The following is a 26,394-nucleotide window of genomic DNA, read 5'->3' as shown; positions in this document are numbered from 1 at the left end:
ATTTCTGAAACATATTATATTAATATAATAATACCATCATAACATTTAATTGTTATATAATATATAATATTTTGTATAAATATTTACATATACATATATAGTATAAAATATACATATTATAAAACAAATACATATATTGTTTTATATGTTGTTTATATGTATTTTATACTAAATATGTATATGTAAATATATTATTATTATATATTACTACTACTACATATTTAATATTAAATATACATATACAACAATAACATACATTTAAAATATATATTATAAATAATACTGTATTTTACAATGTATTATTGGTTTTATTAATTAATAATTATACATTATGAAATAAATTATTATTATTATTATTATTATTTATTATCATCATCATCTCAATAATTATAAAATATAATATTTTTATAAAACAGATTTTATTGTTACTATTGTTACTAATGTTATTAATTACATTTTGTCAATTAAGTCCTATTATTATTGTAAATTTATTAATTTCAGTTTATCATTAATATATAAAAATATTAACAGTACAGTCAATAATCATACATTTTAAAATTATTATTATTCTAAAATCAGTGAATTCAGAAATCAAAAATGTGACTGTAAAAATTATTCTGTTCCTTTACTGATTCCTTAAAGAAACAGACTGTAAAACTGTATTATAATCTGTAGTGATCGTATAAGGTCAAGTAGTGTGTAGATAAACTCTAAATCAAATTCAAGACATCACTTATCTTCAAAGTACAATCTGTGTGGGATGTATTACTCTCCAAAGTGAAATACTTGAGCAATACCAACCGTGATACTCGCCTTAGCAAGTACCACTACTAAACAAATTTCATCTGCCATAAAAAAAACAATCTTTTATTATGCTAAATGACACTTAGATGAAGGCCTTTATGACCAATATTTATGGGAAAATGTCATCAAATTCAAATCATTCCCTTTCTATTACAGCCGCAGAGCAGAACAGAGCACACTAATCGTGTACAGTCTTGTTCATTTAATTTAATACCACGACGACAGATGGCGGCCAATTTTCCATTTGACAATTACAAACCGGCCTTAAAAATAAACAGACAAAAGACAAGACAGAAAAGAATTGTTCCAAGTCGTTCAAACTCCCTCCCACAGCCCATAGCCTGACCCTCTCCTACACCAGCGCCTCACGCTGCAAATCAATTCAAATCATCGCTCGGCCCCATGCTTATTCAATCCAGGCTAATATCAGTGCTCTACCACCCCGGCCCGACGGATGACATTTAACATTCCTCGGCAGCAGAGACGGAGGGGGGAAGAAATGAACCCGCTTATGCGCCTTGACACGGTGCCCTCTGCAGGAAAATAAAAACATGGCTTTCACTTACTGCCAGCCTGCGCGCTGAGCCTATACATCACCCCGGCTACAGAGGAGACTGATCCAAGGTCAGCTCCATTTCCTCACCGTGCTATTTTCTATCACAATCACCGCGCGAGGCCCGGAAGAGACGCGCTAACACAATCATCTGTGCTGAGACGGCACGGACCGCAAACCACTCCAGGCTCTTTTATACAAGCTATTGACTGAGCTACATGAAAGAAAATAGGGTTAGCATGCAAACGAACACTGCGCTAAACAGACCACAGATCATGTGAACCTCGAATTCGAAAATGCTTCAGGATTGAGAAGAATTTTATTTAAGGTGACTTTATGAGGGAATCTCACAAGCAAACAGCATTAATGCTGAGCAGTGCGCACGCTGATTGCTTGGCTGAGCAGTTGGTGTGTGTTTGAATGTGTGTGGGTAAGGCTCTGGAGTCATCACAGTACTTCACGCTAGGTTAACACTCAAAGTGCCCTGGGAAATAACATTTAGGCTACATAACGCTTACTTAACACAACTTTGGTTATTTGTACTAAAGCCAGCGTTTCTTAATGCGGTCCAACACTGTGAATGACCAGAGCAAAAGCCAGACAACGCAAAAGCTCTGATGATCATGATGCAGGTTGGTCATTTGCAACAGGAAAAAATGGGAGGTTGATGAGAAGAAATCATTATGCATGACAAAGTGTTTTAGGTTGGTTTTACATTTGCAAGATGAGATGTGAAAAATATGAGGTAGTCTTTGCAGGCCATTTATTTCTGAGACAAGCAAGAGTGCAGAATGCAAGATGTAACAGTAAGCTGGTAATCATTTTTATGTTGTGGATCAAAGGTAAATAAATGATAAACAGTTAGGTACAAAAAATATATATATACTACTATTAAAGTAGAAATAAATTGGAAATCATTTTTTTAATGATACAAGTGAGTTTAGGGATCGCAATGTTCTACTATACAGTATAAAAAGACGTATATTCATTTTGACATTTGCTAAAGACTACATTTAGCAGTGTTATTAACTCATTAGTGTTTTTAAAGGTGAACTTTTAAGTGAGCGATACATGAGAGAAAAAGTAGTCTAAATGTCAACTAAATAAATAAAATAAATAAGTATCCAATATCAATATATACACATCAACCAATAACAAATATGATCAATTATGCACAATTTTTACCAGTTGACAATCATACCAGAATAGAATAGAACCAGGCACCAGTGTTGACACACTTTATCCTCATAAAATAAAATAAAATAAAATAAAATAAAAATGACACTCTTCATCCTCTTGATGAAGGCACAATGGTTCAAATAGAATAGAATAGAAAAGAATAGAACCAGACACCAGTGTTGACCAGGGATGGAAATTAGCACCCGCCACCAGCCAAATGCGGGTGATTTTGTGTTGTGGCGGGTAAACTCGCTTCACCCACCGGCCACCGTGGCAGGTAAATAAAAATAACATACTTCAACCGGACGGCGTGAGGCGGTAATGCACCTTAAAGTTGGTTGCGAACTGCTGTTAAAATACACAAAGAAAAGAAGACGACGGCGGACACTTTTAGCGGAGGCACAAAATGTGGCAATACATCACAGGCGTTAAGAGGTCTGTTAAAATATCTTTACAATCTGCTTTTGAAGAAATATATTGTATTTCGTGCTACAGCGCACATTCTGTCAGATGCAATTCATGGCGCGTCTTTCTCAATATACTGTACAACGCGGCATTCATTCACATCAGATGATAACTCGCGGCAGAGTTCCACTCACACAGGGGCGTAATTTCCACTGGGGACACGCTTTTCAAAATCCCGTTGGTGTCCCCCCAAATGGTTTTTGTTAAGTAATCTCTTGTATTTTAGAATGCACGCTCTACGCTGCCCAGAGTTTCGCGCTATAGTAAACACGAAACCAAAAGTAAAACGTGCACGCGCATTCAAAAGCAACTTAAATACCCTGCGCTTAGAGGGCGACTCCCCCCAATGCGCGCAAATTAGGCTACATAAAATATCTAGGCTGTTATAGTATGTGGGCTATAAATTGTGTAGTTGTGAAGATAGTTCTGTATCATGATAGAAAAATTCGGTAAAAATGTCAGTATTTTATTGAGACTTGAGATTAAATAAACTGCTCAAGTATAGTAGATCTTGTAGTATTAATTTTCACATGCAGCTACACATTGTCAGTTAAAAACATAAAGTGGCTGGTAAAAACATTTAGTGGCTGGTAGATTTTGAAATCCACCAGCCACACTGGCCGGTGGACAAAAAAGTTCATTTCCATCCATGGTGTTGACACTTTTCATCCTCTTAATAAAATAAAACAATATAAAATTTGATTAAAAATATAAGATAAAATATACTTTTCATCCTCTTAAAAAAAAAATGAAATACAAAATAAAATACACTCTTCATCCTCTTAATAAAATAATATATATATATATATATATATATATTTAAAAAAATAATAATAATATTTTTCCTTGTTAAAAAAATAAAATAAAATAAAAGCCAGGCACCAGTGTTTATACACTTCATCCTCTCAATAAAATAAAATTAATTAAATGATAAAATAAAATACACTCTTCATAATCTTACAATAAAATACAATGAAATAAAATAATATAATATTAAATCAAATAAAATATAAAATAAAATACACTCGTTATCCTCTTGATAAATAAAATACTATTCATCCTCTAAAATAAAATAAAATTAAATTAAATTAAATAGCAATGGGGTAGGATGGGCGATATGGGCTTAAAAATATATCACGATAATTTCTGGTATTTAACATTGATAATATCAGTGACTATAATTCAGGGAATCTTATGCTTTCAATAAACACAATTTATTTCAAACAATTGACTTATGTTATTAAGTTAATCTGGAGAAAAAGCATGTCATTAAATGATAGCTTTGTTGGACAACAGGTTTGTAAACAGGCTCAAAGCATGCAAAAACTATATTGCACAGGTACATTTATTCGAGGCTTGTTTTCTTGTCGCACTGTACAGCCCTGACCAAACAAGTTTATGATTATATAGAAGGAGCTCCTCGTTTAGTGACATCCTCCTCAATTTCACCTCCGTCTTCACAGAAATACATCAACAACCAGACTTTTATTGTTATTATCGTGGGAAGACTAATTCTTATTGTGGGGAAAATTTTCACCAGTATATCGCAAACAATAAGATATTGCCCATCCCTTTAGAATAGAATAAAAATAGAATAGAATAGAGCCAGGCACTAGTGTTCAGACTCTTCATCCTCTTGATGAAGGCACAGTGGTTCAATATTATTGCCTAATCAGGAAGTGCTTCAACAAAACCTCCCCAAAACACTTCCTCCTAATCAGTCACCCCTTCTTCTGGTTCTTTCTTTTTTTCCCCCTCACTATCTGTCACTCTCTTTTCACTTTGTAGCTTTGGCCCTTGTACCTCCCTTCTCTCATTCTCTCTATAGTAGACCAGAGCCATAGCCTTCCTCCCTCCCCCATCAGCGATCTCTTAGGGTGAAGCACAGTGACAGATGGAGAACATACTGCAGCTGGCTAATTAAAGGAATCAGAAACTTCAATTAAATATCCAAAACACTGGACCTGTCACCTCTAAGGAATTCTTTCTGAACACAGGCTCCAACATGCTTTGTGTACCATAAGCCTGTTCAGCATAATCCAGCATGGGGATGAGAGCTACAGAGAGAGAGATTATGAACGAAATGGCTCTAAATGCAGAGAGGAATTCCTCACTGTGACCTCAACCCCCTGGCTTTTTTCTCTAAAGAGCATTCCTTCATAAATTACCCACTTAAAACACACGCCATCTTTGTACTGTAGGTCTCCACCTATTATACTGATCATCCAAACCACAGTGCTGAGGAAATACACAGTTTAGGTGCTGTTGTTGTCTTTTTAGTTAATAATATTGTACCAAATTAGATGGTTTTCTCTATCAGTGTTTACTGTAAAGATTTTGAGCAGTGAAGGAGAACAGCTGCTGAAAAGCAGTGAATCTTCAGAGGCACTGAAAGAAAAAAAATCATAACACTTGTGAAAGTGAGTTCACAGTCTGTATTGCATGGGATGTAATAAAAAAGCTGTGCACCTCAACATAATAGCAAGAAGCATCACTCTACTGAGCTGTGTTCAAAAGCTGCAAGAGAATCAAAAATATACAACGCAACTAGTCTAGTCCTATTCACAAACAAATGACTCTTATGAGCCAGTGAATCAAAACACTTAGAGCAACCCTTGTACAAAAAAATCCTTATGAGGCAGTTCTTTTCATACTTTTCATTATTTTACTTCAAAAAGACAGGTTACTGATTTAAACTGATTTGAATTCAATTTCCGAAACAAATGACTCTTAAAAACCGGTTATGAATCAAAAACATACATTGCAACCAAAGTAAGGCAAGGCAAGTTTTTATATAGCACATTTCATACACACTGGCAATTCAAAGTGCTGTACATAAAAGGAATTAAAATCATAATAGCATAAAAATCATAAAAATTAAAAATAATAATCACAACAATAAAAACAGAGAATGTAAGAACATTTAAGATGATTTTAAAAATTGATTTAAAATTAATTAGCACAGTAAAATGATTATACATAAAATAATGCAATCTGTTCGGACGTAGCACAGTGCTCATTCAATAAATGCACAACTGAACAGATGAGTTTTGAGTCTGCATTTAAATGTGGCTAATGTATTAGCACATCTGATCTCTTCTGGAAGCTGATTCCAACTGTGGGCGGCATAATGGCTAAAAGCGGATTCCCCCTGTTTTGTGTGAACCCTTGATATTACTAATCCTAGTGATCCTAGTGATCTGAGTTGTCTGTTAGGTTTATATTCAGTAAGCATATCTGCAATGTGAGGCCAAGTATGGTGACCCATACTAGGAATTTGTGCTCTGCATTTAACCCATCCAAGTGCACACACACAGTAGTGAACACAGTGGGCAGTGGGGGTATGGTGCCTTGCTCAAGGGACTCACCTCAGTCGTGGTATTGAGGGTGGAGAGAGTGCTGGTTATTCACCTTCTCCACCGACAATCCCTGCCGGACCTGAGACCTCGAACCCGCAACCTTTGGGTTACAAGTCCGACTCTCTAACCATTAGGCCACGGCTGCCCCCTGTATGTAGGTCCTAGGCCATTGAGTGCTTTATAAATAAGTAAAAGTACTTTAAAATCTATCCTAAACATAACTGGAAGCCAGTGTAAGGACCTGAGGACTGGTGTAATATGCTCTGATTTTCTGGTTCTAGTCAGAATCCTGGCAGCAGCGTTCTGTATGAGCTGCTGATAAAGGCATGAACAAGTTTCTCCAAGTCTTGACGGGAAACAAAACATCTAATTCTTGCAATGTTTTTGAGATGATAGTATGCTGATTTAGTTACTGCTTTGACATGGCTACTGAAACTGAGGTCTGACTCCAGAATCACACCCAGATTCTTGACTTGATTTTTTGTTTTTTGACCCCTAGCATCAAGGTATGCATTCATCTTTGTTTACAAATGCAATGACATCAGTTTTCTCCTTGTTTAACTGAAGAAAGTTTTGGCACATCCAACTGTTAATTTCATCAAAGCATCGGCAGAGGGAGTCAATGGGGCTGTAGTCATTTGGCGATAAATCTGGGTATCATCTGCATAGCTGTGCTATGCAATTTGGTTCTTTCTCATTATTTGACTTAGCGGGAGCATATACAGGCTGAACAACAGCGGCGCAAGAATTGAGCCTTGTGGGACTCCACTTAGACTTATACTCTCCTATACTAACATAATAACCTCTCCCTTCTAAGTTTGACCTGAACCATTTGAGAACCATCCCAGAAAGCCTGACCCAGTTTTCCAGTCTATCTAAAGAAGAATGTTGTGATCGACTGTGTCGAACGCAACACTGAGATCTAGTACCAGCACTGATATTTTGCCAGAATCAGAATTTGGGCAAATATCACATATTATCTTTATGAGTGCTGTCTCTGTGCTATGATGTGGTCTGAAAACAGATTGGAAATGGTCCAGGTATCCATTTGAGTTTATGTAGTGGTTCAGCTGATTAAAAACAACCTTTTCAAGAATCTTGCCTATGAAAGGAAGATTTGATATTGGTCTATAGTTGCTCAGTATGGTGTTATCAAGATTTCTCTTTTTCAGAAGGGGCTTAACAACTGCAGTAGGGCTGTCCCCGAATAGTCGAAGATTCGATGCATCGATATGCGGAGCCTGATTCGACCACCGATCTCACAGTCGAATCTTCGCGGGTGAAACGAGCATCATACCATTTTGCCAATATGGGGGTGCTCAATGTCTAATTGCACACAGAACTACTGGTTTTGTACGGTTATATTAAGTTATATACAGCCTTTGATTATGATAATGCAGTAAAAACAAAAGTGAAAAGAAAGAAGCGTTCAATAAATATTTTTAACGTGTTTGTGAATAAATCCAACCACCCCTGTGACTAATTTAATTTTCACTTTCCCTGATGCATGACGAGATGAGGACCATCTTGACGGCAGGGATGGCGGCGATCACACCGAACGCGTTTTTGCAGTTGGAGGCGCCTCTTTTGAATGGTTTTCTGTTGGCAGTGAGCGTTCTGCACGCTGTTTATGCGCCCCCGGCGCCTCGCATTTTCGCCACCTGCTGCGCCTCGCGTTTTGCAGGAGCGCTCTGAGCGCCTGAAGTTGAAAAAAATTAACTCTGAGCGGAAAAACGCCCAACGTCATTCGCGTTCTTTTCCATTGTCCAATCGAATGAATGGAGAGGCGAGCCTTCTGTTGTGATGGCGAAAGTTTACCGTTGCTTAAAAAGTCCGGAGACTCCAAGAAATGGAGGAGAAACCTTTGGTGTCTATCGTGGGTAACCCGGAGCTGTATTATTTAGGGTTTCTGCTAATATGACAGTTTACTTAACAGCAAAAAACTAAGATTTTAGAGCGCTCGCGCTATAATCCTTTGAATTGACTGACAGGACAGCTGTTTTGGTCGTTGCTTAGCAACATAAAAAAACCGCAGCACACTGCTCTTTCATTAAAAGTCACCAAAAAAGGCAGTGCTGTGCGCCTCGCGTTTTTAGAACTAAAAGACGCGTTCTGTGTTTTTATTTAAACCTAAATAAGTTTGTCTGTCAGTTGGCAGGCAGTTTTGGTCGCTTATAAAATAAAATAAAAATAGTTTTACCCTCCTGCTGACTATAGTGTCATGCCCCGCCCTCCCAACCCATTCACACACGCACATAAGCCTAGATGATTCGACTATCGGTCGACTATAGAAAGATTCGAAAATTCTGATTCGACTATGAAAATTCATAGTCGGGGACAGCCCTAAACTGCAGTTTTCAGGGAGTTTGGAAAAGTCCCAGAAATAAGTGAGGTGTTCACCACTTCTAAGAGATCTGCTTCTAAACAGCAAGCACACTTTTGAAAAAAAGATGTGCGAAGTGTGTCAAGGTAGCAGGTTGACGATTTTGAGGTGCTGTAAAAGTAGTCAATTTTTTGAACAAATGATTCTTCTTACTTTTTTTACTGAATCAAAAACATACAGAGCAGCCAATATAGACCAATTCCCAAAACAAATGACTCTTACAAACTGGCTCTTTTAAGTGAATCAAAAGCATACAATGTGACTAGAGTAGACCTATTCACAAACAACTGACTCTTATGAGCCAGTGAATCAAAACATTTAAAGCACCCACTATACAATACAACAAATGATTCTTGTGAGGCTGTTCTTGTAATGTATAGTTCAAAAAGAAGGGGTTACTGATTTGAATCATTTTGAAATCAATTTCTGAAACAAATTACTCTTATCAAGCGGTTATGAATCAAAAACATACATTGCAATGTAGTCCAATTTCTGAACAAACGACTCTTTGGGTGGCTTCTTTTTACTGAATCAAAAACATACAGAGATTAGCCAGTATAGACTAATTCCTGATACAAATGACTTTTAAATATTGGTTTGTTTAAGCAAATCAAAAACATTCAATACGACTAGTGTAGTCCTATTCACAAACAAATGACTCTTATGTACCAGTGACTCAAAACATTTAGAGCAACCACTGTTGATTCCTGAGGCAGTTCTTTAAATGTATACTTCAAAAAAAAGAGGTTACTGATTTGAATCGATTTAAAACATTTCTGAAACAATTCACTCATAAAAAAGCAGGTTACGAATCAAAAATAAACACCGCAATCAATGTAGCCCAATTTTTGAACAAATGACTCTTTTGAGCCGAATCAAAACCATACAGAGCAGCCAGTCTAGAACAATTCCCGAAACAAATTACTCAAAAACAACAAATGATTCTCATGAGGCCGTTTTTTAAATCTTTTAATGTATAATGTATAGTTCAAAAAGTTACTGACTTGAATCGCTTTGAAATCCATTTCCTAAACAAATGATACTTAACAGCCGGTTACGAATCAAAAATACATCCAAGTGCTGAACAAACGAGACGGTTCTTTTTACTGAATCAAAAACATACAGAGCAACCAGTATAGATCAATTCCCCAAAGAATTACTCTTAAGAACTGGCTATTTTCAATGTGAATCAAAAACATACATTTCAGTCAATGTAGTCTAATTTTTTGAACAAATGACTCTTCTGAGCCGGTTCTTTTTACTGAATCAAAAACATACAGAGCAACCAGTATAGATCAATTCCCAAAAAAATTACTCTTAAGTAATTTTAAAAATTACTCTTTTCAATATGAATCAAAAACATACATTGCAATCAATGTAGTCCAATTTTATAACCAAATAACTCTTCTGAATCGGTTCTTTTTACTGAACAAATCTGAACAAATGACTCTTCTGAGCCTGTTCTTTTTACTGAATCAAAAACATACAGAGCAACCAGTATAGATCAATGTCCCCAAAAAATTACTCTTAAGAACTAGTTGTTTTCAATATGAATCAAAAACATACATTGCAATCAACGTAGTCCAATTTTTTAACAAATAACTCTTCTGAATCGGTTCTTTTTACTGAATCAAAAACTTACAGAGCAGCCAGTATAGACCAATTCCCCCAAAAAATTACTCTTAAGAACTGGCTATTTTCAATGTGAATCAAAAACATACATTGCAATCAATGTAGTCTAATTTTTTAACAGATAACTCTTCTGAATCGGTTCTTTTTACTGAATCAAAAACATACAGAGCAGCCAGTATAGACCAATTCCTGAAACAAATGACTAAGTGAATCAAAAACATACAGCACAACCAATGTGACTCCTATGAGGCTTTTTGGTGATGACTTAAATATAATATAATATCCAAGGAAAATAGACATGATAACTGAAACACACAAACAAAATTACCCAAATTAACTCAATGAAGAAAAAAAAAAAAAAAGTGTGCAAATCCAAATCTGAATCAGTATAAAGCACAACTCCAGCTTTTGTCACATTATCAACAATCTCTTCCCATTTTGCCTTAAATTGCCAACTTAGACCGAAAATAAATGAATTCTGGTGGCTTCGTCTTTGTTCATGTGTGAACACCCCTGAAGTAATAACAGTGATTGCGATCTAATGACAGCTTTTAACAATCAGGAAGAAATAATTCACTGCTTAATTATCAGCTTATCGAAGTGTTTGCCAAAACATCCTCGTCTGCACATACAGAGAGCGATATGACGGAATAAAATATGTTGTGTGTATTTACCCTTTCCTTAGGGGTTAACCATATGAGCACATCAATCCCATGAACCCCCATGCTCTCTCATCAGCACCTCGATATTCCTGCAACTGACACCTAATCTGCCACTCTCCAGTGGGATGCTGGGATAGTCGCGGCCCGAGGCCGATACCCGCAGGACCCACTTGATTAAACACAGCAGTTGGGGCTGTGACGGAGAACATAGCACCTGTCACGACACCTCCCATCATCACTCATTTAGCTGCTAAATATAAAACTTGCACTTAAACGCTAGCGATTACGGCAAATGTAATTAGCATCAGAAGGAACAATATTTTTACATTCCACATGATAGGATCAATACTGACAGCGCAGCGAAGAGAGCATTAATAATTTCAAAGACAAACACGACCAATGAGATCTCTGCCCCTTCCTGCCCCGTCTGTTTTCCACCTAAACAATGGGTGTCAAAACCTTCTGTCCGCTGTCTTCCTCCATCGCCTCCCTCTCTCTTTCTCATTTCAGATGTTTGCTGTCTTTCTCTGTGATAACTGCACTAGCACATCTATTTCAGCCCGGCTCCAGGGCTGGGTTTCCAGACAGGCTCAGGTAAAGATGATCAAGATACCACAAAAGGAGTGGAAGGAGCCAGCCGGTATAACACCCAACTTAATCATTTGCTTACCGGTCCCTTTTACGGCCTTCAGGAGCTTTATTTCTGTCAGGATTCAGCGCACAAGAGCCTGTGTCAAGGGAGTTTACCCTCAATTAAGCCCAGGTAAAGTAATGCTTGTTCTGGGGGAGCTTGTGAATACATTACACCCTCCCGTCACCCTTTTGGCAAAGTGGTCCTGCGCATATTGGCTTTTTTCTCTCCTTTTCAAAACTGCAGGTGTAAAATTACACTTCTACCAACTGCTGTGCTTAATGTCGGAGAGTGATTTTTCTCCATTAAGCTGGAGGGCTAAGCCAAATGCATCACCTGAATTCTCCAACAACCTGCTGAAATTACAGGTTCATCTGTGGCGCTATTTCAGAACACTTATTAGTTTGTCTCAATGGACAAATAAAGTACTTCAAGTGTTTAACCTTTATTCCCCTCCCTCGCTACAACTGCAGTTGTTTTCCTTGGTTTAAAGCTTGGCTTGCACTAGTCAGAGATGTTAGAAGCCGTATAGGAATCCCTCTATAATTAGTAGAAAAATATTACAATTATGACAGATAAATCAATAATCATTTTTATGTTTTGGCGGATAACGATACATGGCTGATACTAAGATTCTTGAGTATTTTGTCTAAATAATTTAAAAATAAAACAGTGGTAGCTAAGAACATTCACTATAAATTAATTTAGCTATGACAATCTCATTAAACACAAAATGAAAAATGGATATTTATTTTCATACTCACTAAAGATTTCATTTAACAGCGTTATTAGTGTTTTTAAGGATGGCATATAGAAATGTAAAACTGATATGATAATACACAATTAAAAATGACACTGACTTATTATACGGCTGAAAGATTAAATGAAATAAAACTGAAACCATGCAGAAGGCTGTGATTTAAATAAATGTTTCAGTGGCCAGAGATGCAATTAACAGTAAAATTAAAAATAAAAGGGCTTAAAAAAAAAAAAAAAATGTAATTAAATCGGTTAACTCTGAAGATAATTTGTATTTTAAAGTTTCTGTTCCTGTGTTACATTCTGAAACCTGCTTGAGTATAAAAAAATACTGATTAATACATGTTTAATAACTGTTTTGCCTATAATAATAATAATAATAATAATAATAATAATAATAATAATAAATTACTTTTCTTTTATTCTAATGATAAAAAAAACATTAGTACCAGTTAATGGTCATTTTAAAAAAAGGGTTTCAGTTTGGAACTATTAAATTTGATTTTGTTACCGTTTCTGGTTATGTTCCTGTCAAAGTTTTGTTCATTTTCTTTTTTTTTTTCGTTCCTTGAACCGGTTCAGAGCCCTGCTGCACGGAATGATTGTATTATTTATTTGTAAAAAGTTGTACAGTAACATATTACAATAGCCAAATTTCTTTTTAAAATAACTGTTTTCTATTTGAATACATTATAAAATATCATTTATTCTTACCAAAAAACGTTTATTATTATTATTATTATGCTGAAATTTTTTTTCGGTTTCTATGATGAATAGAAAGTTCAGAAGAACAGCATTTATCTGAAATAGAAATCTTTTGTAACATTATAAATGTCCTTATCTTAACTTTTGTTCAATTTAAAGCATCCTTGCTAAATAATATTAAATTTCTATAATTTCTTTTTTAATTTGATTTAATATTTTAAAAAAATTGACTCAACTGTTTCAAATAAGAAATGTTTCTTGCAAATCAGCATTTTAGAATGTTTTCTAAAGAATCATTTGCTGAAAATTTAGGTTTGATCACTGAAATTATATTTTAAAATATATTCAAAGAGAAATAAGTTATTTTAAATGGTAAAAATATTTCATAATATTACTGCTTTTGCTGTATTTTGGATCAAATAAATGCAGGCTTGGTGAACAGAAGATACTTCTTCAAAAAACATTAAAAATCTTCCTGTCCTAAAACTTTTGACCGGTAGTGTATATATATAGTTTGTTTTTCTTTTCTCCCAAATTGTGCAGCTCTAACTTATACCAATAAACTAAATTCCAAAATAATTCATCTTTTGTGCATAGCTAATGATTACTTTGTTTTGAAGTTCACTCGAATTATAGGAAATCTAGTCAAACATTGCAACCCACTAACACTAGATCATCATGACAGCAACAAATCATCATCATGTAGCTTCTGCTAGCACCCCAACAACATCCCAACTGTTTAGATAAATATATTCACAAGATGATGCATGGATAATTAAATGATCCAAGTGCGATGAGTACTTCACTCTGATGACGGGTCATGTTCAGAATTTTGACTACACTGGGCTGAGGAGAGTTATTACATACACATACTCGCACTTCATATAACTCATCCACTTCTGTGTTGATAAGAATCCAGGAGAGATGGAGATGTCCTGCCCTCTGCTCAAACTCTTGTCTCTCGCCCCCTCTTGTCGTTCTCTTCTCCCTAGCAGTGCACAGTATGACAGACGAGTAAACAGATGCTGAGCAGCAAACTAGAGGAGACCGTTTCATCAGCGATGACAGTCCTGCCTGCTGTAGGAATCAAACAAACAGCACAGGCAACTGCTTGGCTGTAATAAACTGACAGGGAGAAGAATGGAGAGGAAATAGTGGAATGGACATACTGAAGGGAGTCAGCGCCTTCAGATATAAAGATATTATGCTGCTTATGCAAGCTTAGGACTATGGTAAAAAATGCAGGAACCTCAATTTTATCTCTTGATGACATTTTTCGTCATTAACTACACAACGCTTCTCCACCAATTAAGGAGTTTATCTTCAAATCCTTGTTTTCACTGTTCACATATAAAATCATGATGGACTCAGACTTCAATATTTCATGTTTTGATCATCGTTATAAATCTGATCCGGAAGCAGTGCAATTTTCTAAGCTTTTTGTTCAAAATGGTTTGATGGAATTTAGGTGGATAAAAAGAAGAATGAATGAAGCTAGAATATTTTAAAAAAAACAGACTCTTTTATATTCACTGTTTACATATTCATACAACAAAGTGATGGAGTGGCTGACACCCGAAAAACGAATACTTTGGCGGGGAAAGAGATCATTTTCAGTTCCATTAACGGCTCTCAAAAGTGCATTCCTTCACACTACAACAGCATCCCCAACGCTGGCATCACTACTGAATATAAAGCATGACAAATGCAGTCTGATTCCTGAACAAAAGACTCCGAGTCAGATTCTTTTTAGTAAATCAAAAACTCAGAGGTGTTACTGAAATAATCTGACTCACTTACTGAATCACAAGTCATTATCTGACTTTAGAATTGAGAATTGTAACTGTGTTTTTTGCTTTTAAGGATCAAAAGACAGTGTAATTACTGACTGGTTGTCACCGATTTTATTAAATATCAGGCCTGGGTAAAAAAAAAAAATGTAGATTTCACAATTTTAATACATTGTCATTTTTAGAAAACAATGTTGATTCTTAAATCCCAATAACTGATTAGTCTAGCCTGTAATATTGTAGCACGCCTCCCATCTAATAAATGGTAATAAGCTTTGTGCTTTGATACTTTTGATATGAAACAAAGTCTCAGATTTCAAATTCTGTCAATTTTATTACAATATTCAAACAATAAATACCATTTTTGCACTGTTTAATGTGGAGTGACAGATCGCCGTAGTGCCTTTGTTCAAGAGAAGTGCCACATGAATGAATTGTCTACTCCGCTTTAATACAAGTTACAGCACAAAATAAACTTGAACGAACATCTGACTGTATGTTAAAAAATGGGTACAACTTACCGAAATCCATATCCTATCTCACATAATCATGTAATCACTCAGTGTTTTAACTGCAGAAAAAATGTCACAATATAACAGCTTGTGAACTGTCAAATAATTTCACATTTACCTCAGAAAAATCAAATTCACTGATCATAAACTTGTTAGTCAGCTAAAGACTCTAGAGAGGAGCATTTCTCCAATATATGCACCATATATTCATTATAATTTTTACTGTTCTTCAATATTTAATGTACGTTTGAATAAATCCATCAAGTTTTTATGACAGCCACTATTTACACTCCCAGTCAAAAGATTGTGTTTTTTAAAGAAGTGCCTTCTGCTCACCAAGCCTGCATTTATTTGATCCAAAGCCCAACAAAAACAGTCAAATTTAGAAATATTTTTACTACTTAAAATAGCGGTTTTCTTTTTGAATGTATTTTAAAATGTAAATTATTCCTGTGATTTTAAAGCTGAATTTTTAGCATCATTACTCCAGTCGCATGATCCTTCAGAAAGCATTCTAATATTCAGATTTGCTGCTCAAAAAACATTTATGATGTTGAAAACAGCTGGAAGAATTTATCTGAAAAAATTGTAAAATTATAAATGCCCTTATCATTACTTTTGATCAATTTAAAGCATCCTTGCTAAACAATGAATTGACGAAAAGTTTTAATTTCTATCAATTCTTTCCCCCAAAAAATTACTGACTCCAAGCTTTTGAATGGTATAGTGTATAATGTTACAAAAGCTTTTTATTTCAGAGAAATCCTGATCTTTGGATCTTTCTATTCATCAAAAAATCCTGGGGAAAAAAGTCTCAACAGTACTCAAAGTACCCAACTGTTTTAAATATTGATAACAATAATAATAAAAAATGTTTCTTGAACAGCAAATCAGCATATTAGAACATAAATTAAAACATGAAACTGAAAATCAAACAACAGATTTATTTTAAAAAAATAAAATAAACAAATTTCAATAGCTTTCTTAGTTTTACATACAAGGTCACACTTTAAGGTTTAATAAAAACCTTCTGTATTAAAATTAGCAACTGAATAGGTCTGTCTGTCACTGAATTTTTTTTTTAATTTAACATGATAGTGATAAAATTGTCAAGATGTCTAATTCTTTAAACCTGCTAGCGATGCAAGATTCTATTGCTGCGTCCCAATTCGCATACTATCCGTCCTAAATAGTATTTGAAAATAGAATTAGTATGTCCCAAATCGTAGTATGCTTAAAAAAGTATTCCAAAGATTCCCGGATGGTCTACTACTTAACTTCGTAATTCGAAGTGTGGATCAATGCACACTCTAACGGCTAATATTGCCCACAACACATTGCGCGGTGAACGAGGATTCGATTAGAACTACAAACACGCATAAAAGGTGTTAAAAACCTACAAATATGGAGGATATGCGCGACCAACGGACAGGTAGAGAAAGGGGTTTGAGTGATAATCAATGTGTAACCTGATAAAAAATACATTTATTTAATGTTATCCGTGTTATATTTCATGTGCAGCAACATTATGAACTTTTATAATGATAGGGTTGGTCATTAACGTTTAAATGCATAATTAAGCAAACACAAGAGCAGAGTTCTCGGCATGAAAGACTCGTGAAAGAAAGTGCCTCTTCATTTCTCTCTAATATGGTAGGAAAATAAATGAAACAAAATGTATATAAATATTAACTTTGATGATTGACAGGGCAGTTTAAACAGTGACAGGATTCAGGTAACTAAGCAACAGAGCGTCCGTTAAAGAAGCAGTTATGACGAAGTAGTATGTCCCAAAGCTTGCCTACCATTCTGCTACATTCTCAAGTATGTACTTTTTCTTCACAAAAAGAGTACATACTTTTAGTGCCTAGTATAAGTAGGCGAATTGGGACGCAGCATATGTGTGTGCGAAACAGAGTCCTACCCGACGGGTGAACCGCTATAACTGGCGTAACGGTGGAATAATATTTATCTGTCAGGTGCAGTGCGGGTGACATGCACCGGTATTTGCTCTTTGGACTCAATCCCGTACACGCTGACGCTGCTCTCAAACGGTCCCGTGCCTGTGTTCGCGCTCTGTCTGAAGACCGTTTAAAAGCCATTTCACATGGGGCGCGTCAAGCGGTGGAATCTCTGAGCGGCTGCCGCTTTCTCTCATAGTGAAAGTGTTTTGCGGTCGAGCTGGTGTTCGCGACGCGGTCTCGGGGTAAACGTATTGCAAACAACAAGGTCTCATTTTACTTTACAAAAACAAAATAAATGAAACGTAATGAAAATACTTTTGTTCATGTCAGACACAGTTTACTATGACATTTTACACGTAATTGTATTTTTACTGCGCAGGCTATACTACACACATTTTCTGGATTTTTTTTCTTTATTAATAGCCTTTCTCCGTATTTTATGGATCATACAGCTCCGAAATGTTGCCATACTGCTGACTTAAATGAGGAGGGAGGGTACGCAATCTCTGGGTTGGTTGCCATGTTTCCTCACGTTCTTCTTCAACTAGCTCAACTTTTGCAGGCAGGCGTCACATGATTGGAAAGGTAGTCACGGGGTGTGTCGCGATTCTCCCTTATTACACCGCGACACAGGATCGTGGATCTGAGTGTCGCGATTTCGGTTTCATATCGCGTATCGTTACAGCCCTAGTTTTGGATCTTTGGATGGTCTTTAAAAAACATCAAAAAACGAACTGTTCAAAAAGTTTTGACTGGTAGTAAAAACGTTTAGATTTCAAAAATCGAACTGGAGTGGAAATATAATTATGTAATTGTAAAGTTATGTCAAAATCTGAACTTTCTTCATTAAAACAACTAAAAGAATCGTTAATGGAATCAGAATGACTAAATCCAGCATAATCCACACATTTATTTAGGAAACCGAATCACTGCACCTATTACTTACACAGATACTGTGGTATGTCCCGCCCAGGATGCAGTGTCATGGAGGCGTCTGTAGACACCTCGCCACGTCCTGTCCAATACAGTCAAAGCCAATTAATTACCTTCCTCTCTTAATATCTCTGATTAAGATAAAGAGATAAATAAATGCATCAATCTCCGAGCCCCAAGAGGACCCTCGGCTGAGCGGCGTTGTGACAGCTGAAAGGCCTCGCCGCCCCCCCAGTGCTACAGATGTGACACTGTGTGTAAAGGAAGGGGGCAGGGCACAAGCTCAGAAAAGAAGGCAGCTTTTTGTTCGGAGCCCACACAGCTGTCACTAGCAGAGTCCGGTTCAGTCACATTCAGTCGTGTATGCGACCATCTCACCACCCACCCTGAACAAACACACACACACACACACACACAAATGTAATTCAAACGCAGAGGTTAGACAGGACGACCACTGCCCCTCTGGGATGTGCTGCATTCATGACCACATGACGTGGGCAGCCACATTGAAAAAAAAAAGGCGGAAGGGGTCACTGCACCTGATCAAACTCTGTTTTTTCCTACTGCTCTGTTTGGCAAAAAAACACATCAGAATCAATTACGCCCGTTCACCTCTAAAGCCAGCTAATCCACTTGTGTGCCATAAGCTTCCATGTAAATCCAGTTTTATACTGCGTAGCCCGTGCCCCCATTAATCACTGCTGGCACGGTCAGAAACGGGCCGCTCTGAAGGGACAGCCTGCGAAATATCAGAGTGGAAGAGGTCGCAGTTAAGGCTGCTGACACTATTGTGGAAAAGGCAAAACAAAAGCAAACTGCAAAAAGCCTTCTATTAGCATTGCAAAAACAGCTTATGAACTCCAGATCACACAGGATAATTATTATACGCAATAATTTGGTTGAGTGGGAAGCGTGTTTGTTGCATGCTTCATTTTTCCCCCCATGTAAACCAGCCAAAATGCATTTATTATAGTTGCAAGTAATTGTTTAAATGCCAAGCTACAGAAAATTGTTTCAAATGAGGGGTCATGTTAAATGACTAGCCTAACGCTGTTCATAAAAAAGCTTTTTATGCATTCTCCTACACTTAGATTCCAAAAATGAGGGTTCAAACTTTTCAGGATTTAAAAGCATTTAAATTCTCCTATTCTTTTAAACAAGTAACGTTAACTAAAAAATATGTTACCACATACAGACAAACCAAAAATTATTCAGACACCAGATATAATTTTTGATACTTTTACTAGAGGGTGCAGGACACTAGTTGATTTGTGTAAGTGAGGATAGCAAGAAAAAATAAACTGTGTATGAAGAATTTTTAGGTATATGTCAGTGGACTACCAGTAAAATGGATAAAAATTTGGGAGCAAAAATTAGATTTGACACTTTGACCTGACAATGTTGTTACATACCTTTCTATCAAAGTTATCTGACATTATCTGAATGAATTTGTTCTGACACAGTTTAACTGAGTTATTGTCACATTTTACTGTGATAATGTGAGAAATTTTGAAGGTGTCTGAATACATTTTGGTTCATTTGTGATTATCAAGATGAATTTGTTCTGAGACAGTTTAACTCTGAGCTCTTGTCATATTTTATTACCATTTTCAAACTATAGCGAATAAACTGTGATAATGTGAGAAATCTTGAAGGTGTCTGAATACATTTTGGTTTGACTGTATATTGTCTGCATATTGTGGCTTTAGTGTTGAGTATTTTCTGGTTGGATTTATAGATTTGCCCATTTTCACTGTAAGTGCATTAGTGTAGATTTTTGCTTTTTTTGAAGTAGGGTTAAAATTTTTTCTATCATCAGTTGAGCTTAAAGGAGTAGTTTACTTCTAGAACAAAAATTTACAGATAATGTACTCACCCACTTGTCATTCAAGATGTTCATGTCTTTCTTTCTTCAGTCGTAAAGAAATTATGTTATTTAAAGAAAACATTTCAGGATTTCTCTCCTTATAATGGATATCTACGGTGCCCCCGAGTTTGAACTTCCAAAATGCAGTTTAAATGCAGCTTCAGAGGGCTCTAAACGATCCCAGTCAAGGAAGAAGGGTCTTATCTAGCGAATCGATCGGTTATTTTCCAAAATAAAAATTACAATTAATATACTTTTTAACCACAAACACCTATCTTGGTCTAGCTCTGCCTAACTGTGTGTATTCCTGTTTATGACAGTTAGGGTATGTCGAAAAACTCCCATCTAAATCCCAATGTCATTTTTTCTACATTGCTGCAGAAGTACCGACCCAGTGTTTACAAAGTGTACATACAAAGAAGGTCAAATACCTTTTACAAAAAAGGTTAAACAGGAATGTAGGACGATTTTGGAGTTGGAGGAGAAAATGAGATGGGACTTTTTGGACATACCCTAACTGTCATAAACGGGAATACACGCAGTTCACGCAGAGCTAGACTAAGACAAGCGTAAGAGCTCTTTAAAGTTGCATTTAAACTGCATTTTGCAAGTTCAAACTCAGGGAACCATAGAAGTCCATTATATGGAGAGAAATCCTGAAATGTTTTCCTCAAAAAACAATTTCTTTAAATTTAAAACTTCTTTCAATTATTTCTTTACATATCGTTCCAGACCCTTAAGTCCTTCGTTCATCTTTAAAACACAAATTATTTTTAAAAACAAGATATTTTTGATGAAATTCAAAAGCTTTCTGACCCTGCATAGACAGCAACGCAACTGACACATTCAAAGCCCAGAAAGGTAGTAAGGAAATGGTTCAAATAGTTGATGTGACATCAGTGGTTCAACCATAATTTTATGAAGAGCACAAATACTTTTTTCAGTCCATAAAAAAAAAGTCCATACTTTCTTCAGTCCATAAAAAACCTGCACAAATAATGACTTTATTTAACAATTTCTTCTCTGGACTATTTTAAGAAGGTCCTTACTACCTTTGTAGGCCTTGAACATGGTAGTCGCATTGCTGTCTGTGGAGGTTCAGAAAGCTCTTGGATTTCATCAAAAATATCTTAATTTGTGTCCTGAAGATCAACAAAGGTCTTACAGGTTTGAAACAACATGAAGATGTGTATCTAATGACAGACAGTATTTTAATTTTTTTTTTTTCCAGAAATGTTGTCTTTGTCCATACAGTGGAAGTCAAGGATAACCAGTCTTTCTTTCTTCAGTCCATAAGAAGTTATATTTTTTGAGGAAGACATTTTAGGATTTCTCTGCTTATACTGGACTTCAGTGGTGCCAGTGAGTTTGAACTTCTCAAATGCAGTTTCAAATGCAGCTTCAAATGGCTCTACCGATTCCAGCAGAGGAAGAAGGGTCTTATCTAGCAAAACAATCTGTCATTTATTTGAAAAAAAAATTACAATTTCTATACTTTTAAATCCTTTAAATGCTCATCTCGTCTAGCTCTGCGTGAACTGTGTATTCTGGGTCAAGATAGTTTAGACGGTGGGCCGAGGGTCCGTATCTGCTTTACTTTTCGAAATGGATGATCCCCATGGAGGGAGAACCTGGATTTGTAAAGTTGGGACAGTTGTTTTATTCTAAACGATATGAAAAGTGTTGCCACTCCCATTTATTGCACATTTTCCACGAAATCATAATTCGCGACCCGTAAATATGCAGGCAAACGCGGTTGCCTACTATATCAGTTGAGCCAATAGCGCGGCAAGATATTGACACGGGATTATTATTAACCAATCAGATGTAGTTTATTTCGAACAGCTGTTACACGAATGATTTAGCTATCAGACAGACACCAGCAGCAGCAGCAGCGCATTGATCATCGTCAAGGACATTCTTTGTGTGATTGGAAGTATTCATTTAATTAGAATATGATATCTATATAAAATGTTTGTTTTGTACACTGTGTTGTTCAAACGTGTGTAAGCGTCTCGTTAGTGTCGTTTTAGTAGGGTAACGTTTCAGTTGGCGAACTAGTAGTAGCCATAGCCGTTGTAGAATATCATATTTAATATCTATTTAATATTTACTATCATATTTTCGGGCTAGGCCTTTTCAAGCCAATGTAAAAGTTTGCCAACAAATTTTGTGTAGTTTTTTGTACTAATCTTATATTGTTACTGCAACTACACTGCACATATCTGTATATGTTGTTCATACTGTATATCTATTTTGCTCTTATATATAATATATTTAATTTATATTATTGTAAACCATACTATCTTAACTGTATACTACTGTCCATACTGCACTGTACAGTACAGGTCAAAAGTTTGGAAACATTACTATTTTTAATGTTTTTGAAAGAAGTCTCTTCTGCTCATCAAGCCTGCATATATTTGATCAAAAATACAGAAAAAACAGTAATAGTGTGAAATATTATTAGAATAGTTTTCTATTTGAATATACTTTAAAAAGTTATTTCTGTGATGCAAAGCTGAATTTTCAGCATCATTACTCCAGTCTTCAGTGTCACATGTGACATCCAGTCTATCACATGATCCTTTACAAAACATTATAATATTCTGATTTATTATGAGTGTTGGAAACAGTTCTGCTGCCTAATATATTTGATGAATAAAAGGTTAAAAAGAACTGCATTTATTCAAAATAATAAATAAAAAAATTCTAATAATATAAATCTTTAGTATCACTTTTTATCAATTGAACACATCCTTGCTGAATAAAAGTATTGATTTTATAGCAGCAGAACTGTTCCCAACTTTGATAATGAATCATATTAGAATGATTTCTAAATGATCATGTGATAATGATCCTAAAAATTCAGCTTTAAATCACAGAAATAATTTAAAGTATAATAAATTGAAAATCAATCATTTTAAATTGTAATATTAATAATATATAACAATGTTACATTTTTTCAGTATTTTTTTTTACAAATAAATGCAGGCTTGATGAGCAGAAGAAACTTCTTTCAAAAACATTAAAAATAGTTATGTTTCCAAACTTTAGACCTGTACTGTATGTCTAATACTGCACCGCCTGTCTATACAATATAATACCAACCTTCCTTTGCAGTTTCTTCAACTAATACTGCCTTCTCTCTTCTCCTTTGTGCTCGTTTTATCTTCGTGATATTTGTGAAATGGCTGTAGCACTCCCTGTGGTAGCCAGTGTTAGCTAGTTTGACTAACTGGTTTGTAGGTTCATGGCTTTGTAACTTGTTGTATGCCTGTACTGCCTCTTCTGCAATGATACCTTCTCTGCCCTCAAGGTCTTTCCACAGAAACACTGATTTAATACATTTCTCCCAACTTATGTCTGTGAAGGGAATGGTGGGTCCACCACTTCCCTCAAATATATGCATACAGCACTTCATGTTTTGCCATTTCTTCCAAGTAAACATGGGCGGGAAAAAGAGTATTGTCTGTCTCGTTTCCAAGCAATACCATTGTCAAATGTGTTAAATCAGAAGGATGTATTTATTAAAGATTACAAAGAAATGACAGGACCTCGTATGACAAAAGGTGATTACATAAAATAAAAACAGTACAAATGGATAACGTTACCTCTACGTACTCATTTTGTGTCAAACTGAATATGTAGCAAAATTAGGTAAAATATTTCTCATCTTAAATAACACAATCTTAAATCCTGGGCGCGAAGCGCGCCAGTGTGTTCAGAAACGCGTCACCAACACCGACACTTTCCATGCACGCTATTGGATGAAGGCATCAAATACGTCATGCAGGTCGGACCCCGCACGTAGTTGCTTGCTCTATTCGCCGGGAAAATAACCTGGAGAAAGTTATCGATATTATTGTAATGGACAAAGTGTGTGAGTGGCAACAATTTTTATTTACTTTGTTGAAAAGCGTAGCGGTTACATATAAAAAACTGGGTTATCCCTCACCACAGATCGTTTGAAAACACGAAATCTCCACTCGGCCCACCGTCTAGTTAGGGTATGTTGAAAAACTCCAATCTCATTTTCTTCTCCAACTTTAAAAATCATCTTACTTTGCTGTTTTACCTTTTATTGTAAAGGGTGTTTGATCTTCTTTGCACGTTTACTTTGTAAACACTGCTTTTTAGAAGTTCAAATTCAAGGGCACCATAGAAGTCCACTATATGGACAGAAATCCTAAATGTTTTCCTCAAAAAACAATTTCTTATTGACTGAAGAAAGACATGAACATCTTGGATGACAAGCGGGTAAGTAAATTATCTGTAAATGTTTGTTTTTTTTAAGTGAACCTTTCCTTTAAATACGATTAGGTGCACAAATAGGCACAAAAAATAATTTGCCACAGAACACATGTCTATTTTACATGTAGACCAATTACTCACAATAACATCACATCATACCGCTCCTGAATCAGCACGGCGCGATTTGAAAGTTAAACAGCACGAGTCAGTGGCAGACACAGACATGCATTAATAAATGATAAAATAGCTGCTCTAATCCCCTTGTGCAGAGCCAAGTACTTTTTCCTCATCAGCGAGTGTGATATTTACACAGAAACTGGAGCGTACTCCCGAGACGAGATGTACATTCGGTATTTGCTCAGGTTTTAGCAGTCTGCTCCTTTATAAAGAGGTGAAACTGCTTATTTGTTACCGTCGCAGCTTGCCTTGAGCATCAGCTTATCATTTTCTTTCACACTAGCTTTTCTTTTCCCCGTCCTCCCTCCTCATTCTCTCTCTCAGTGACAGATGTAGACACCAGCATTGACCTAAATCACTCTTTTCCAGCACATTAACCCCAGTGGCTGTCCAAACACCTAGCAGAAACACAACACCTCCGCACGAGAGGCACGTCGCTGCTGCTGCTGCCGCCACCATTTTAAACAGAGCCCCGTCTCTCACCTGCGCTAATTGTTAAAATGTCCTCTCATTACACGTGGGTGGCTGATGATGGAGCCTGCCAACACTGCTACCGAACGCAAAATGAAGCCGTGATAGAGCGAATTAATTGATTAAATGAGAAGAAGCTAGAGAGGGGAAAAAAACAAGTGTCAATCAAACCCCAGAGAGAAACAGCAGGGGGTGGGACAGGCGAGACGGCAAAGATACAATCAAGCTCGGGCGCTTCTTAGCCCGGATCGATACGATTTGAATTTTTTAAAGCTCTGTTTATGAAATGCAATAATCTCTCATTAAAAATGCAGGCGGTACGTGTGAGCGCGGCTGGCGTAAATGATTCATGGATTGATATAATAGGTGAGGCTGCACTGCAGCGCCGGCCAACGTGATAAAAAATAAACCGTCTCACGGATGAAAGCGGCTCGGTGCAAACGCAGGGACACACAGGTGCAACATTTGCACTTAATGGAACAAAACATCACATATTTCTTTCCTCTTCCTGTTTTTTTTTTTTTATTAAACACCAGGACACCCCAGATCTCTCAGTGTGAAGCACTAACCGCACAGACTACCCAAGCTCATCTAATGCCAGATGATTTACTAGCTCTCCTTCAGACACCATTTTTTCCCCTGATTTCCTCCATCCTCTCGTTCGGTCCCTCCCTCCCTCGCTCGTTCGTTCTCTCCGCAGCGCGGCTCCCTGTGAGAAAATGAAGAGATTAAGGCTGTAGCATGTGCCTGACTTTGATTTAGGGGAAACTGGCTAATCATAACATAGACAGTTTAGTGCAATCTTGCATAATGAAACGCTCCGCACTAACCACCTAATGCATACTAATTTGAAACAATCCACTCCTGGGACTGGCAAAGCATGAAGGGACCGGCCTGAGAGAAGCGAGACGCTCATCAACACTAACAGGCAGGGACGCTGATGACACACACACACACACACAAACAAACAGCTTTTTTTGGCCTCGGACTACACGGATTCGCTGCAGAGGGGCGTGTGAATGCTCGGAGGCAGACTTGAATGGAAAGGTCAAGCATCATTATCAAACAACTAAATAAACAGCACTGCAGCTGTCGGGTGGTAACGTCACGGCTGCTGCTGCTACTATGCTTCCGTCCACTGAAATCCTCTACCTTTATCCTTCTCTCTGGCTCAGACATCACATTAGGACTGTCATATCCTGTATTGATCCTTATCCAGACAAGGCTTTATTGCTCCTCTTCTACCTAGTCGCAGGGATAAAGCTATGCTGGCATTCTTCGGGTTGAGAGTGCA

The 26,394-nt window shown here is 36.5% G+C and overlaps 1 protein-coding gene across 2 annotated transcripts in view; it reads right to left on the bottom strand.

Annotated features, from left to right (window-relative positions):
* Nucleotides 1–26,394, bottom strand: part of rerea (arginine-glutamic acid dipeptide (RE) repeats a) — a 179,617-nt gene that overhangs the window by 120,162 nt on the left and 33,061 nt on the right. The window lies entirely within an intron of this gene.

Source organism: Garra rufa, chromosome 18 (genome assembly GCF_049309525.1).
Source record: "Garra rufa chromosome 18, GarRuf1.0, whole genome shotgun sequence".
Lineage (NCBI taxonomy): Eukaryota > Metazoa > Chordata > Actinopteri > Cypriniformes > Cyprinidae > Garra > Garra rufa.
Note: the sequence above shows the minus strand (reverse complement) of the source record. Positions and strands in the feature narration are given on the sequence as shown.